Genomic DNA, 12,013 nt, shown 5'->3' with positions numbered 1-12,013 from the left:
TTTTGCAAGACTTTTAGGACACTATGTATATCAGAGTTTTAGAATTAGTCCTGATCGCCAAGTAAGTACAGGACATGCATATATGTGAGTTAAGATGGCACTGTGGCAAAACCAGTACACACTTTTGTCATTTGGCAGAGACAACTAAATTACTACTGGTTATCATGGCGTGCAAGCCTTGAATCGCACTATAAGCCCATGAAACCTCCCCTCCAATTAAACACTGTACCATCTCTTACATTTTTGCTCCATTCCATCATTTCTAATTATTTTTCCCCATTATTTGTGTTCTTTTCAGGTATCTTTCAAGACACTATTTATAACTCCTGCATATTGTGCAAAACTGTACCTTCATTATTTCAGAAAAACAGACGGAGGTTCAATTAGCACCTACAACATAAGAGACCTCTATCTCCAACTACCGGTGTCATCTGGCACCACATTCAGATTACCGATATTATCGATCACATCTCCAACTTTATTCATATTTTTACAGATTCTAATGATTGGGTTGTGAATTGTTTGCCTGGATTCCCATAGCATTTAAACATTTAACTTGTCACTTTAGGGAAAGCCCATCAAAACTTTCTCCTGTACAATAAATGTCACCATTTGTCAACTAGGCTAGTGCCCTTGTCGGCAGTCATTATTTATTCAATCAGTCTGTTACACTTCTTGATACACATTTATATTGATCATCGAATTGCATGGGGATCATTATAATTTTTCTGCTCTAACTTTTGTTTGACAACACTATTACACGTGTCTGGATTACCTCGCTAAGCTGCACTATCCCCAAAAATGTTCTTATAAGTTGTTGGGATCCTTTATATGGTTCAATGATTTACAATTTAACTACCCTTCGACATTGTGTACTAACCATTCTTTCATTCGCGCTCATCACGTATAGTAATTCCCATAACAAATCTCAAAGCACTGCTGGCCCATTACTGAAAAACATATAGATACAATTAGATTATGTAAATCATGACTATAATCAAACAATTTTGTGTCCATATAGGATATGTCTTACTGCTACAGTAAATTATATTACATGTGAAAACATGTAACTACAGGCCACACATACATTGTAATTACTGTATTTCCACATGTGTTAGTTACAATTGGGATTTTCATTTAATTTAAATATGCATTAATTTTTTTGCATGTCTTCACTTTTTTAATCTTAGCCATTAGTAATTAATTTTTTGATAGTCCATTTTCATAATTATAAAGTTTTATAATACCACAAAATCTTTTTCAAGAGTCATTGAAAGTGTAAAAGTCATGAAACATGTTGGCTTCAATAGTGTTAGCGAATGAACTATTAAAACTTCTTTAATGCTACTCGGTCTTGGAGTCTTCCATAACCGACAAAAACGACTTCACACTTACAGCCTTAGAATCGGTCTATAAAAAAATATACATTAAAAAAAAACTTTGATTAGGGCTACGCTTTGAACCACTGCCTTAAAATAGGTCTTTAAAAAAAATATATTAAAAAAACTGATTAGGGCTTCGCTTTGAACCACTGAGGTCATGCGGAACAAAATTTTAACTCTTTGGCAAAGAGTAATGTCCAATTCAAGTCACACATGCTTGATTTCCTCCTAACATTTAGAAGTGGTTGGTTTTCATGTAGAGGGAACAGGTAGGGGTAAGGACATCATAGGAGTAGAAATCCATTTCAAATAAGTGCAGCAAGAATTTGTTTTTAAGGCCTAAAGCTTCTGAAGCACTACCAAGGATGCTCAAGCAAGAATCCAAAGAAGGATCAGCCTCATGACTCAATGGAATGAAGCAGAGTGCCACTGAGGAGTTTCAAATGATCAACCTCCTACCTGACAGCACCTGTGCAGCTTAGATATAGTGCACACGTATTGCACTCCAAGTACACTGTGCAGTCATATTTAACTTACTGTCCAGGAGTAATCCAGATATTCAACATCAAACCCCATCAGTCCCTTATTTGTCATTGTTCCATGGTACCCAGGTCCTATTATATATAATACTAGCTTACCCGTTGCACGTTGCTGCGATCTCAGAAGAAAGGAAATTTAAGGAAACTTGTTATGATAACATTTAATTTACATTGTGTCATTTTTATTGAAACTTATTCATTTTAATATGGAAAACATTTTAAAGTGTTGTTTTAATTCTGTTTATTTATTTGAGTGCTTGTGGACGCACAGTATTTTTAGTTTTTCCGTCTGGTGCGTACACAAATAAATCAGAAGGTTTTCCGATGCGTGAGCTGGCCACTTACTGTTGTCCATGTGAGAAGCACGGATTCTCCAAACCTAGTCCACACACTTGCAGCGATTGTCCTTGTGCTTTGTTGATGGTCATTGCAAAAGCAAGTCGCACCAGAAACTGTAAACGTTCAGTATTGGAAAGATTATGAGGGCCCTGGGGCCGATATTTTAAAACATTGTCTCTTTTTCTTTGCCAGAAACCTTCGCGGGAGTGTACTCAACAAATTCCCAAAGTTTCATGCCGATCGGATGAATGGTGTAGTAATGCATAAAGGACAAACAGACATACTTTCGTTTTTATATATATAGATCAGCATGTCCTATGTGCCTTATTCTTCCCACTTGTGCGCCCTCACTATACATTAAATAGCATGTACAGAGAAGTTTAAAGTCAGTGAGCTTAATCATGGCAATTCTCAGTACTAGAAATATCTAATATCACACACAGACTATACTTGAAGGAGGAGGTGGGTAAAATCGTGGCTTGCTGCAGAGGTATGTACTGGCAAGCTAAGAATCAAATCTATCAAATCAGTTTAGCAGCAGGTAAGTTAAAGTCTGAATAGTATGTATATGGAGTTGTGACTGCCTGGCAGTCACAAGCTCTCTGAAATTTAGCTCTCAACTTCAGTTTCCTAGTCAATGATCAAAGCCTGGAATTGTAGTAAGCAGCTGTAAGTGAGCCAACTTCACAGTGATCAACTTTTACAAAATGAGAAGATTGTACACCACAAATAAAGCAATTTGTTCCATAAGGCGTTGCATAATGAAAGAACCACAAAATATACATGTAGTGCCTGAATACAGCCACTTTCCTTTGGAATATAACTGCAATCATCTAATCGGCCATCTGCAGTGCCTAGGACAGTTACACTGTAGGAATGAAAGAGCAGGTCAGGAGCCTCAGTTTTGCTGAATTCTGCTTCCATCGACAGTCACAGAGCTAGCCTGGCACATGATCTCATAAGATAACAAATTTGGCATAAATTATTACTTGATAACAAGGACAGGTAAAAAAAAAAAAAACAAAGTGTGTTTAAAAAAAACAGAGCTAGCCTGGCAGGTTCATTCATATTGTTGGATTTTCCACCCATGAAGCAGAGGGACTTTGCACTGCAGGACAAAAGACTAAGAGGTAAAACATGTATGTGAAATAAAGTATCCTTCTGTTCAAGATGTTCTGGGAAGAAAAAGGATGTGTAGAGAAACAAATTAACACTAGACCCAAGGAAAAATTGGCATGTTGCTGTAACCAATAATAGAATACCAAAGAGAATGTACTCATTGGTTTATTCAGCCTGAAGAAGCAGTGATCGAACACTTCCTAACTACCAATGATTTTCAAAGAGAGGATGGAAAGCAAAGCTATCAAACTACTGAAGGCAAGGACACACACTTTGGTACGTTTTATACTCTCAGTAGAAGTCCAGCACTTACTTCACCAGCAAAACGCAAGATGAGGAAGATTCCCTCATCAGGAACACGTTTAGAACATTCCATTTAAAAAAAAAAAATTAAAATGGTCAGTAAATTCAAATCCCTGGCTTTTGAAACGTTTGTGATGGACACAGACTCCGGATCACAGGATTCCGAAATCCAACTCTTAACTAGCATTTTCCCACACTTACTTACCTGGGAAATCTATCAGTTATTTTGGCTAATAAGTAAAAACTGCAAAAACCAAACACTTGAAAAGCATTTCAAATTGGACTGAGGTCACCCCCAACACAAACAACTTTAACATAACAAGGTCTGGTAAAAACAAACAATTGATCTGGCATTGGCAGCCAGTCTTTTCGTTTTTTCAACGTTTGTTTTGTAAAGGGTTTTGGAAATTTTTATTGTTGGATAAGCTGCTGAGTCCTCAACAATGTTTACCAAAAACAAAACTGGCTAAAATCAAAACAATGTTTTGGTATCAAAAAAGCACACATTGCCATAGTTGTCCCAAGCATTGACAGAAACAGTAAGTATATATGTGCTTCTTGTGAAAGAGCAAAATGCCATCAGTTATAGAGGATGAAGTGGACTAATACTTCCCGATGCTGTATTGAGTGTAGGAAAAACGTGAATGAAACAACAAATCAATGGATGAAAAGGGACAACTAGGAAAGCCCTAAAATTTCTAGATTTTCTATATAAATTTTAGTAAAATCAAAGATCTTGGCTACTGCCAGACCCAGAAAAGATGTATTGATAGTTAAAGCCCACGTTACTTTCAGGAATAAAATAAGTGTCCAGTTTCTATACTTCCTAAGTAAGTAACAATGATAATTCAGCATGAGCACCCACTGCTTTGCAATAATTTGAACAACTTTCAATGTGCTCTGGGTAGGTGAGAAGCCAACCCAAAAGACTGTACGACTGAATGGTGATGGTACAACCCACCAATGGCAAATTGGCTTTCAGCCATGTTTATACAGTCTTCGTGATAGAAGCGTGTCACAGGTTAATTAACATGCAAAATATTTGTGAATACTGACAAACTCCGGTGGTTTGTGGGGCTATCTCCAAAGACACTTTCTTTCTTGCTCAACACTAATCTTAATACGATGCACAATCTGCTGTTGTAAAGGATCTGTGAAGCACTAGCTTGACATTTACACTATTGAGGAAAAACAACTTTTAATGGAACACCAAAGGGCATACAACACATAGTGGGACAGGGGCACAAGAGACTTTTCCGGCTGCTATTTGTGCCTTTTGGACCCATAGTAAAAGGACTACTGATGCTTGTACAGCCCTTTCTGTAACTTGGATTACACCAATGCCCCTTTAGATCCCATGGGACAAGGAGGGGACAAGGCTCAATGCAAATAAGGGAATCATTTGCCTTTCTTATTGTGCCATATTGTGGGTGCTGAGGCTAAGAGGTCACCAGGCACTGCATTGACTGTGTGATATAGAGGTGGCGCACAGTCAGTGCATCCACAGGTTGCCTTTTTTTTAGGGGGATGCATGGGTCCCATTGACCTGCAATGCATTCACTAAAGGTGGATGCAGCCAATCACTGCACTAGTCTGTAGATGGATTGCTGCTCTCTTCTGAAACAGAAAAATCACTGAGAGGCAACATAAAAATTTCAAAGCACAAATGCACAGAACATAAATCAATCCTGACTCTTCAATTATATCAAAAGTGATCCTTTAATGGATTTGTGGACCACTCGTGGCGTGAGATGATGGAATACAGCAACGTGTTTCGCCCTAGATGGGGCTTCCTCAGTGCAATTGTCAGAACGCTCCAATCCTATAATGGTCACCAAAGTCCCACGATCACTATATTAAAATTCTCTAAATTTGTATGGCCTTATTGCATTAATACAAATATCCACAATGAAAAAACGTTCAATTAATCCTCCACTTTGATCGAGATCCCACAGTCGCTTAAATCACGGCACAAACTATTCAATATGCATAATGCATTCCATATTTTCAAAATTCTTCTGTTCACTCTGATAGGTGAAACCACTCCAGTCCCGTCTCAAATGTTACTCTGCTTTGTCCAGTGCTACAATGCTTTGTTGGCTGATTTGAACTATTCGGATCCACACATATCCTTTTAGACATATATGTCCAGAGCCGTGGATAAGTTGGATTCATGAGGTGAGGTAAGGAGGGATGGGGGTGAACTGCTATGCCTAGAAAGAGTAGGAGAGTGAGGTAAATAGCTAGAGGATAATTAAATGGGGTTGCATGGATCTGGAATTACACAGAGATGATCTTCTCCTATTTGCTGTGCATTTAAAGACAGAGGTCAAATATCAGGCTCTGTCTTCTGAAGGAGCTTGGCGTTTACTTTCTCTGACTTCAGAGTGAGAGAATTTATTTGACAATCTGAAGAGTGTGAAATGTACGGCTTTTTTCTAGCACACAACAAAATTTAAATGTGTAAATGAACTGTACAAATATATCAGAATTTGGGAAGTACAATTAAAGTACATTATTTGTAATTCTGAACTGTAGTGGAAAGGAATACTTTAATATGATCAAATCAATACACTAGTTGATGCATTTGCCACACATTGTTTGTGCGCTCTATTGTTTTATCAGTAAACTATATGCGTGTTCAAAATGTAATGGTGATTTCAACTGAAAGGGTGTTGTCTGTAATGGCACTGCGCTACCACACCACGCATACTCCAGCCCCTCTATTCCACGCCACTCCATTCTATGCCATCCCACTCTACCCACTACTTCACTCTACTACAATCTATGCCACTCCACAACACTAGAAAACCAAAGAGGATGATGGACGGAGTGTTGAACAATGCAAGCACTCACCCCAGTCAACGGATCTTTAGCTCACTCCGCCATCCCAGTTCAGACATGGCCATATACAAATCAGTCTGACCCTGTGCCTCATGGGAACAGTCCAGCCCGAACTGCCAAGCCATGTCTTCCCTGGACCGGAAACAAGCATCCTGGGACCGGTTTCTGGCTAATCAGCCATTACCAGCCAGGCTAGCTTGAATCCAGTGGCAAAGTGAGCAATGGACTCACGTCTGAGCATACCCTGCCAACTTAGGGCAAACAAAGCAAAACCAAAGGGGATGATTGACGGAGTGTTGAACAATGCAAGCACTCACCCCAGGTCAACTGATCTGGGTTTAATCCATCATCATTCTTTAGCTCACCTCAGTTCAAACATGGCCATATGCAAATCTATCTGACCCTGTGCCTCATGGGAACAGACCAGCCCTAACTGCCAAGCCATGTCTTCCACAACACTACGACACTCCACTCTACTCTACGTCACTTTGACACTCCACGATACGCTACTCCACTGTATGACACTTTACTACACTCGTTGCTACACCACTCTATGCCCTCCACTCATCTCCACTCTATGCCCCTCAACACCACCCTACAACACTACTCCACAACACTTTATACCCCACCACTCTAATCCCCTCCACAACGGTCCAACACTCCACTAACTTTTAGCCAAGCTGCACAGTAGCCAGGGCGGTGTACAATATGTCTAAAACACATTGGCATAGCCAACAGATCTTGCATAGGCGAGAGCAATTGGCTATGCTAATGCTTGTTTGCATCTCCTATTCTTTAGTCTGCCAGTACTGTGGTAATAGCACGTAATACTGGACCTGCCATTACCATGCAATGTCCCAGACATGATCTACAACAGGGTACAGGCCTATAAATTAAACTTCCAAACATGGGTGCATGAAACGGACATTAATGACATTTTCTAAAGGTACTATAACTTGTGCATTTATTTCTTTTGATAATTCATGTTTTTCACATTTCTTTTTTTTTATTTCAAATCATTTTTATTGAAGTAGAAGAGAGCAAAAGAAACACAGTACAATAATTCTTCCGTTACAGAGATGACTGATACATTTAGCGATGTACAATTACACAAAAGCAAAGAATATGAAAATAAAGTAAGACAGTGCTTGCTAAGTTGAGGTACAAGTACATATATAACGCTCAGTGCATGGATACAGAGGCAAGGGCCCTTAGGAGAACAAATAGAGCATTTCTCAAATACTACAGGGGGAACGTGACAGTACAACAGCGACTGCCTCAGGGAGGCTTATAGTGAAAAGAGGAGGCGTCCAATGATTTCCACAGCTTCTTATTTGACGGCCTCCATGTAGATGCCTGAAGTTTCGGATTGCTAGCACCCCTCAGGAATGATAACCACTCCTGCCAGTTTTTCACATTTCAATAACCTTTAGTTGTGCTATAAGCAAGGTGACATCAACTAGAGAAAAAAAGACGCCATCGGCTGTCTGTAAGACGCCAGAAAGGCCATGACCCTAATACTCTTGTGAACACACGCAATGCCACATTTAGATATACACACTTCAGTAGGAGGCGTAGGTCCTAAATAAATCCGTTTTAATGCCATCTACATTCCCCGTTCCTAGCTACACGATGAATGAACTTCCCGCGCGAAAAGATATTTCTGGCAGCTATTTCCATGGGGTATAAATTCACTTCCTTTAATTTACTCATTAAATATGCCAACTCCTCTGACAGCAGGAAAAGTGGGGGTTCAGAGTGTAACACAGGTACAGACATGGAGCCGCATCAAGATCAGGAGATAGTGGAACTAACCTCCTAAAACTCTGTGAGTATTCCAGCACTCCTGCACAAGTGTCTGCGCCTAGGAGCTGATGGAAGAAAGTCTCCAAACACGAAAAGGTAGCTCATAGTTCAATGGAATGCCCCATATGTCCCAGAAATCAGCATGCAAAGTGTCAACCACATATTCCAATAACTGGAATGCCTCAGCCATTCATCTTTCCCAGGTCGAAACAGGGAATATTACTTGATGTATTCAAATGAGTGGGAGTTACAGAGGAAGAAGGCAGCAAACACTACATAGAACATGGTGCTAGATTGAATTACCGAAGCTAACATTGCCTACTTTGGGGAGAATTAATTTCTAGTTCATGGAGTCACTATTCATCCTATCAAGCGCACATATACACGTTGTAACTCCAGTTGTTTATTATTTACGTAAGGGAACATAAGAGACACAAATAAATTAAATCGAAGAATAACTGTGTAGCATATGTTGCACCTGGCAAATCCATTTTGAATTCAAAAACGTAGTACAGGCCTTCAGCGAAAGGTCATGCTTTTATTTTCAACTAAACAGGGTTCTCCCAAGCTTTCTTTTAGCAAACAATTCAAGAGAGGCCGGCAGCTGGGACAATGGTTTAAGCCTAAAGGGCGCCCCTCCCCCCAGTACTTAAATCACAGCTAACACTGCCTTCCTCCTGAAATCCCCAGTGACAGATACTCAAACTGGAAGACTGAGCATCCTTTATCAGATGTCCTGCCTCATTCCTTTCCTCGATTTCAATTCAAGCGCCCTAAGGTCAAATCCAGTTCTTATCTAACATTGCAGTGTGTTACCCACATTTCAGAGACATTAAAATAATTGCACCCTTCACTCTTTATATTCGGCAAATGTAATTATTTTTGTGGTGAATACATCGGGTATGGTTATATGTTATACGACCTCCAGTTCACCTTAGAGGAAATCCTGTTCTTGCCCTTTGGTTTAACCTCTCGTTTCAAAGTATTTAGTGCGAAGAGACATCCTGGTTATGATTTACGCACTCTAGTAAATTTTGAATGGCATGAGTTACTATATTACAAGCTTAAATTACATCATTAAATCGCACAGAAATGTGGCACTATGTCATTGAACTAAGTTAGTGAGAGGAAAACCTCACATCACGTTTTTCAGTGTTTACAGATCTCAAGCTGGAAAGGAATTATATTCTGCGGCACACACAATGTAAACCGACTTCAGAAATGCTATCCCAAACAACAGGCAGAAGCTAGAAGAACGCACAAACTAAATCAAGCACTTTAAACATTCGGTATTCTGTGTAAACTGTAATTTACGAGCACCCGCAATTACATTTCGCAAGCGACTGACTAGCCACATCCAGTTTAAAATAGTGATCGCACCAATGAGTAGAGTTTATGGATATTTCTACAGAAAGCAATTACACCGCAAAATGTGAGATATCCATGCCAAACATCTCTATACACAAAAAATTTAAAGAGACCTGTAAAATATTTTGGGACCAAACTGAAACCTCATTGGGAGTACTGGGTATCAAACAAAGCTCATCGGTGTACTAGCTAAACAATTCATTCTCCACCCTAACAAGTCTCTGTGATCTACCTAATAATTAATTCCACTGTTATATTGTTGAGGTTGTTTCTCAAAAACCAATGATTACGTCCTTTTTTATTACACAATTTGTTCAAGTCATTAAGTATCTCTCACTGCGACCAAATTAGGATATTATGGGGCTAGCGAGACGTTTCGAGGGGGGATCTATTTAATGAACATGAATGTTCCGTTACCGGATGATGTAAGTTAGTTGCTATTGAGGTTGTCATAACCAGCATCAAGGAAATACTTTGCCAGGGAGGGGGATTCCTGCTAAATTCTGTCAGACGCGGGGGATACCACAGACTTGACGCGAGGAAGATTACTCTTTCATTGCAATAAAAGTAACAGAATGAATTAGAGGCAGGTCCTCTAGTCGCATTGAACTGGCAGGGCTCGTGAAGGTTCATCTGCTGGATTTGGGCTGCCACCGCCTGGTCCTTCCTCAGCACACCCATTATTCCCTTCCCAGGCTGGGTTTGCACAGCTCAGCCTCTCAGCAGGAAGTTTGTGTGCTAAGAGGGAAGCGGAGAGGCTGGAGAGTGATTCCAATGCAACCTTCTTTGTCATTCTCCCAGGGGGGAGCCAGAGTCCCCTCAATAGCCTGCAGCACCACAGGGTTCAGAGCCCACCCTGACCTCCCTACCCATGGGTGAGAGTAAGCATTAGCTTCACCCAAGCAGTGTCTAACCCTCAAGAAAAGCAGGCAGCGCTTACCTTGGAGATGTGTCAGGCAGATGCTAGGGGATCAAACCTAAACTCCCATCCGGCTCCCGGCGAGGAGGCCTAACGGGCGAGTGGAAGACGTGTGACAGCGAGTTCCAGAGGCCGGCTCTAGCCTCGCTTGTCCCGGTACACAGCAGAAGTACACAGCTCTACTCCCCTCGGCCTAAACACTGGTACTGAATCCAGCTGCTGCTACAGTCAGACGGGCGACGTCAGACGAGAGTGCGTGGTGCGCATGAGCGCAAACCTTAAAGGCGCACACACGGCTGCGGGAAGTTTTGGCAGCCATGTTTGGTTGTTCTTATCCAGTTTCTGCCCCTTACTCTGCTCTCCCTTACTCTGCTCTATTTTAAATCCAGTTTTATCGCTAATTGGAAAAATATCTCGACAAAAGTCTTGCCGTTTTCATATGTCTCAATATGATGTTGTGATGATGATTAAACGGTTTGATGCTAGTGGTTAGAGTTACATATATACAAGTTGCAAATTCACTCAAAATAACATTTTAATGAAAGCTGAAGCGGATTAGGGTTGGGAAAATAAAAAATACATATTTACACAACATGATCTTCTCGCCATTGTTTGGGTTCTTGCTTTCAGCCAGACCTTCTTTGTGTTGTTGTACTCATGGGTGGTGATTTTGGGCCTGGTGGGATCCCAGAGCTGGTGATGTCCAGAGCGCTCCACAAGCAGCAGGCGAGGTCCATAGCAAGGCACCTCTTTGCCATGTTGTTTACAGGGACAGGCGGTCCCTCGCCGACAGCAAGCGCGGCTCCCCCACGCTGCAGGGCACCAAGTGCGCCTGTACATCACCTACCAGTGATGGAGCAAGGATTCAAGAAAAAAGAAACTTGCTCGGATAAATCTCTCAATAACTGGTACTAATAACTAGAAATAGCAAATAAGAGAAAATTAACATGCATACAACATTCACATATGGGTAAAAGAGCCTTACGCATGCTTGAATAACAAGAAATAATTTGCTACACAACTGAATCCCGCTTGAAACCAAAAAATACTTTTGCGCATGTGCAACCCAGAACCAGGTAAATAACCATGTGACTTACCCATTTGAGAAGGAAAACTCTCACGCATGCGCAAGAGTTACTAACTGTAGGTCTTGAGGCACTGTGTGTTCACTTTTGACTGAGACTTAGATAAAATCCATTAAATCTTACTTAAGAGTCTGTGTTTATTTCATTAAGATTTGTAAAGATAGTTAGTTAATTTGGTAATATCACCATCAACTTCTCGACTAATGGTCCATTGACCAAAGGAAGAGTGTTGATTTGTGAAGATTAGTTAAGCATTGACTATTCAGGATCAAAGTGAATATAAAACTTAACCCCCAGCGAAATAGCCAG

The 12,013-nt window shown here is 40.5% G+C and overlaps 1 protein-coding gene across 2 annotated transcripts in view; it reads right to left on the bottom strand.

Annotated features, from left to right (window-relative positions):
* Positions 1–10,966, bottom strand: part of EVI5 (ecotropic viral integration site 5) — a 1,064,947-nt gene extending 1,053,981 nt beyond the window's left edge. For both annotated transcript variants that reach the window (XM_086953930.1, XM_086953933.1), the window contains exon 1: positions 10,641–10,966. The gene's annotated coding sequence lies outside the window, so the exon portion shown is untranslated. The remainder of the gene's footprint in view (positions 1–10,640) is intronic.
* Between the last annotated feature and the right edge of the window lie 1,047 nt (positions 10,967–12,013).

Source organism: Lissotriton vulgaris, chromosome 1_1 (assembly GCF_964263255.1).
Source record: "Lissotriton vulgaris chromosome 1_1, aLisVul1.2, whole genome shotgun sequence".
Lineage (NCBI taxonomy): Eukaryota > Metazoa > Chordata > Amphibia > Caudata > Salamandridae > Lissotriton > Lissotriton vulgaris.
This window is presented reverse-complemented; position numbering and strand designations above follow the sequence as displayed.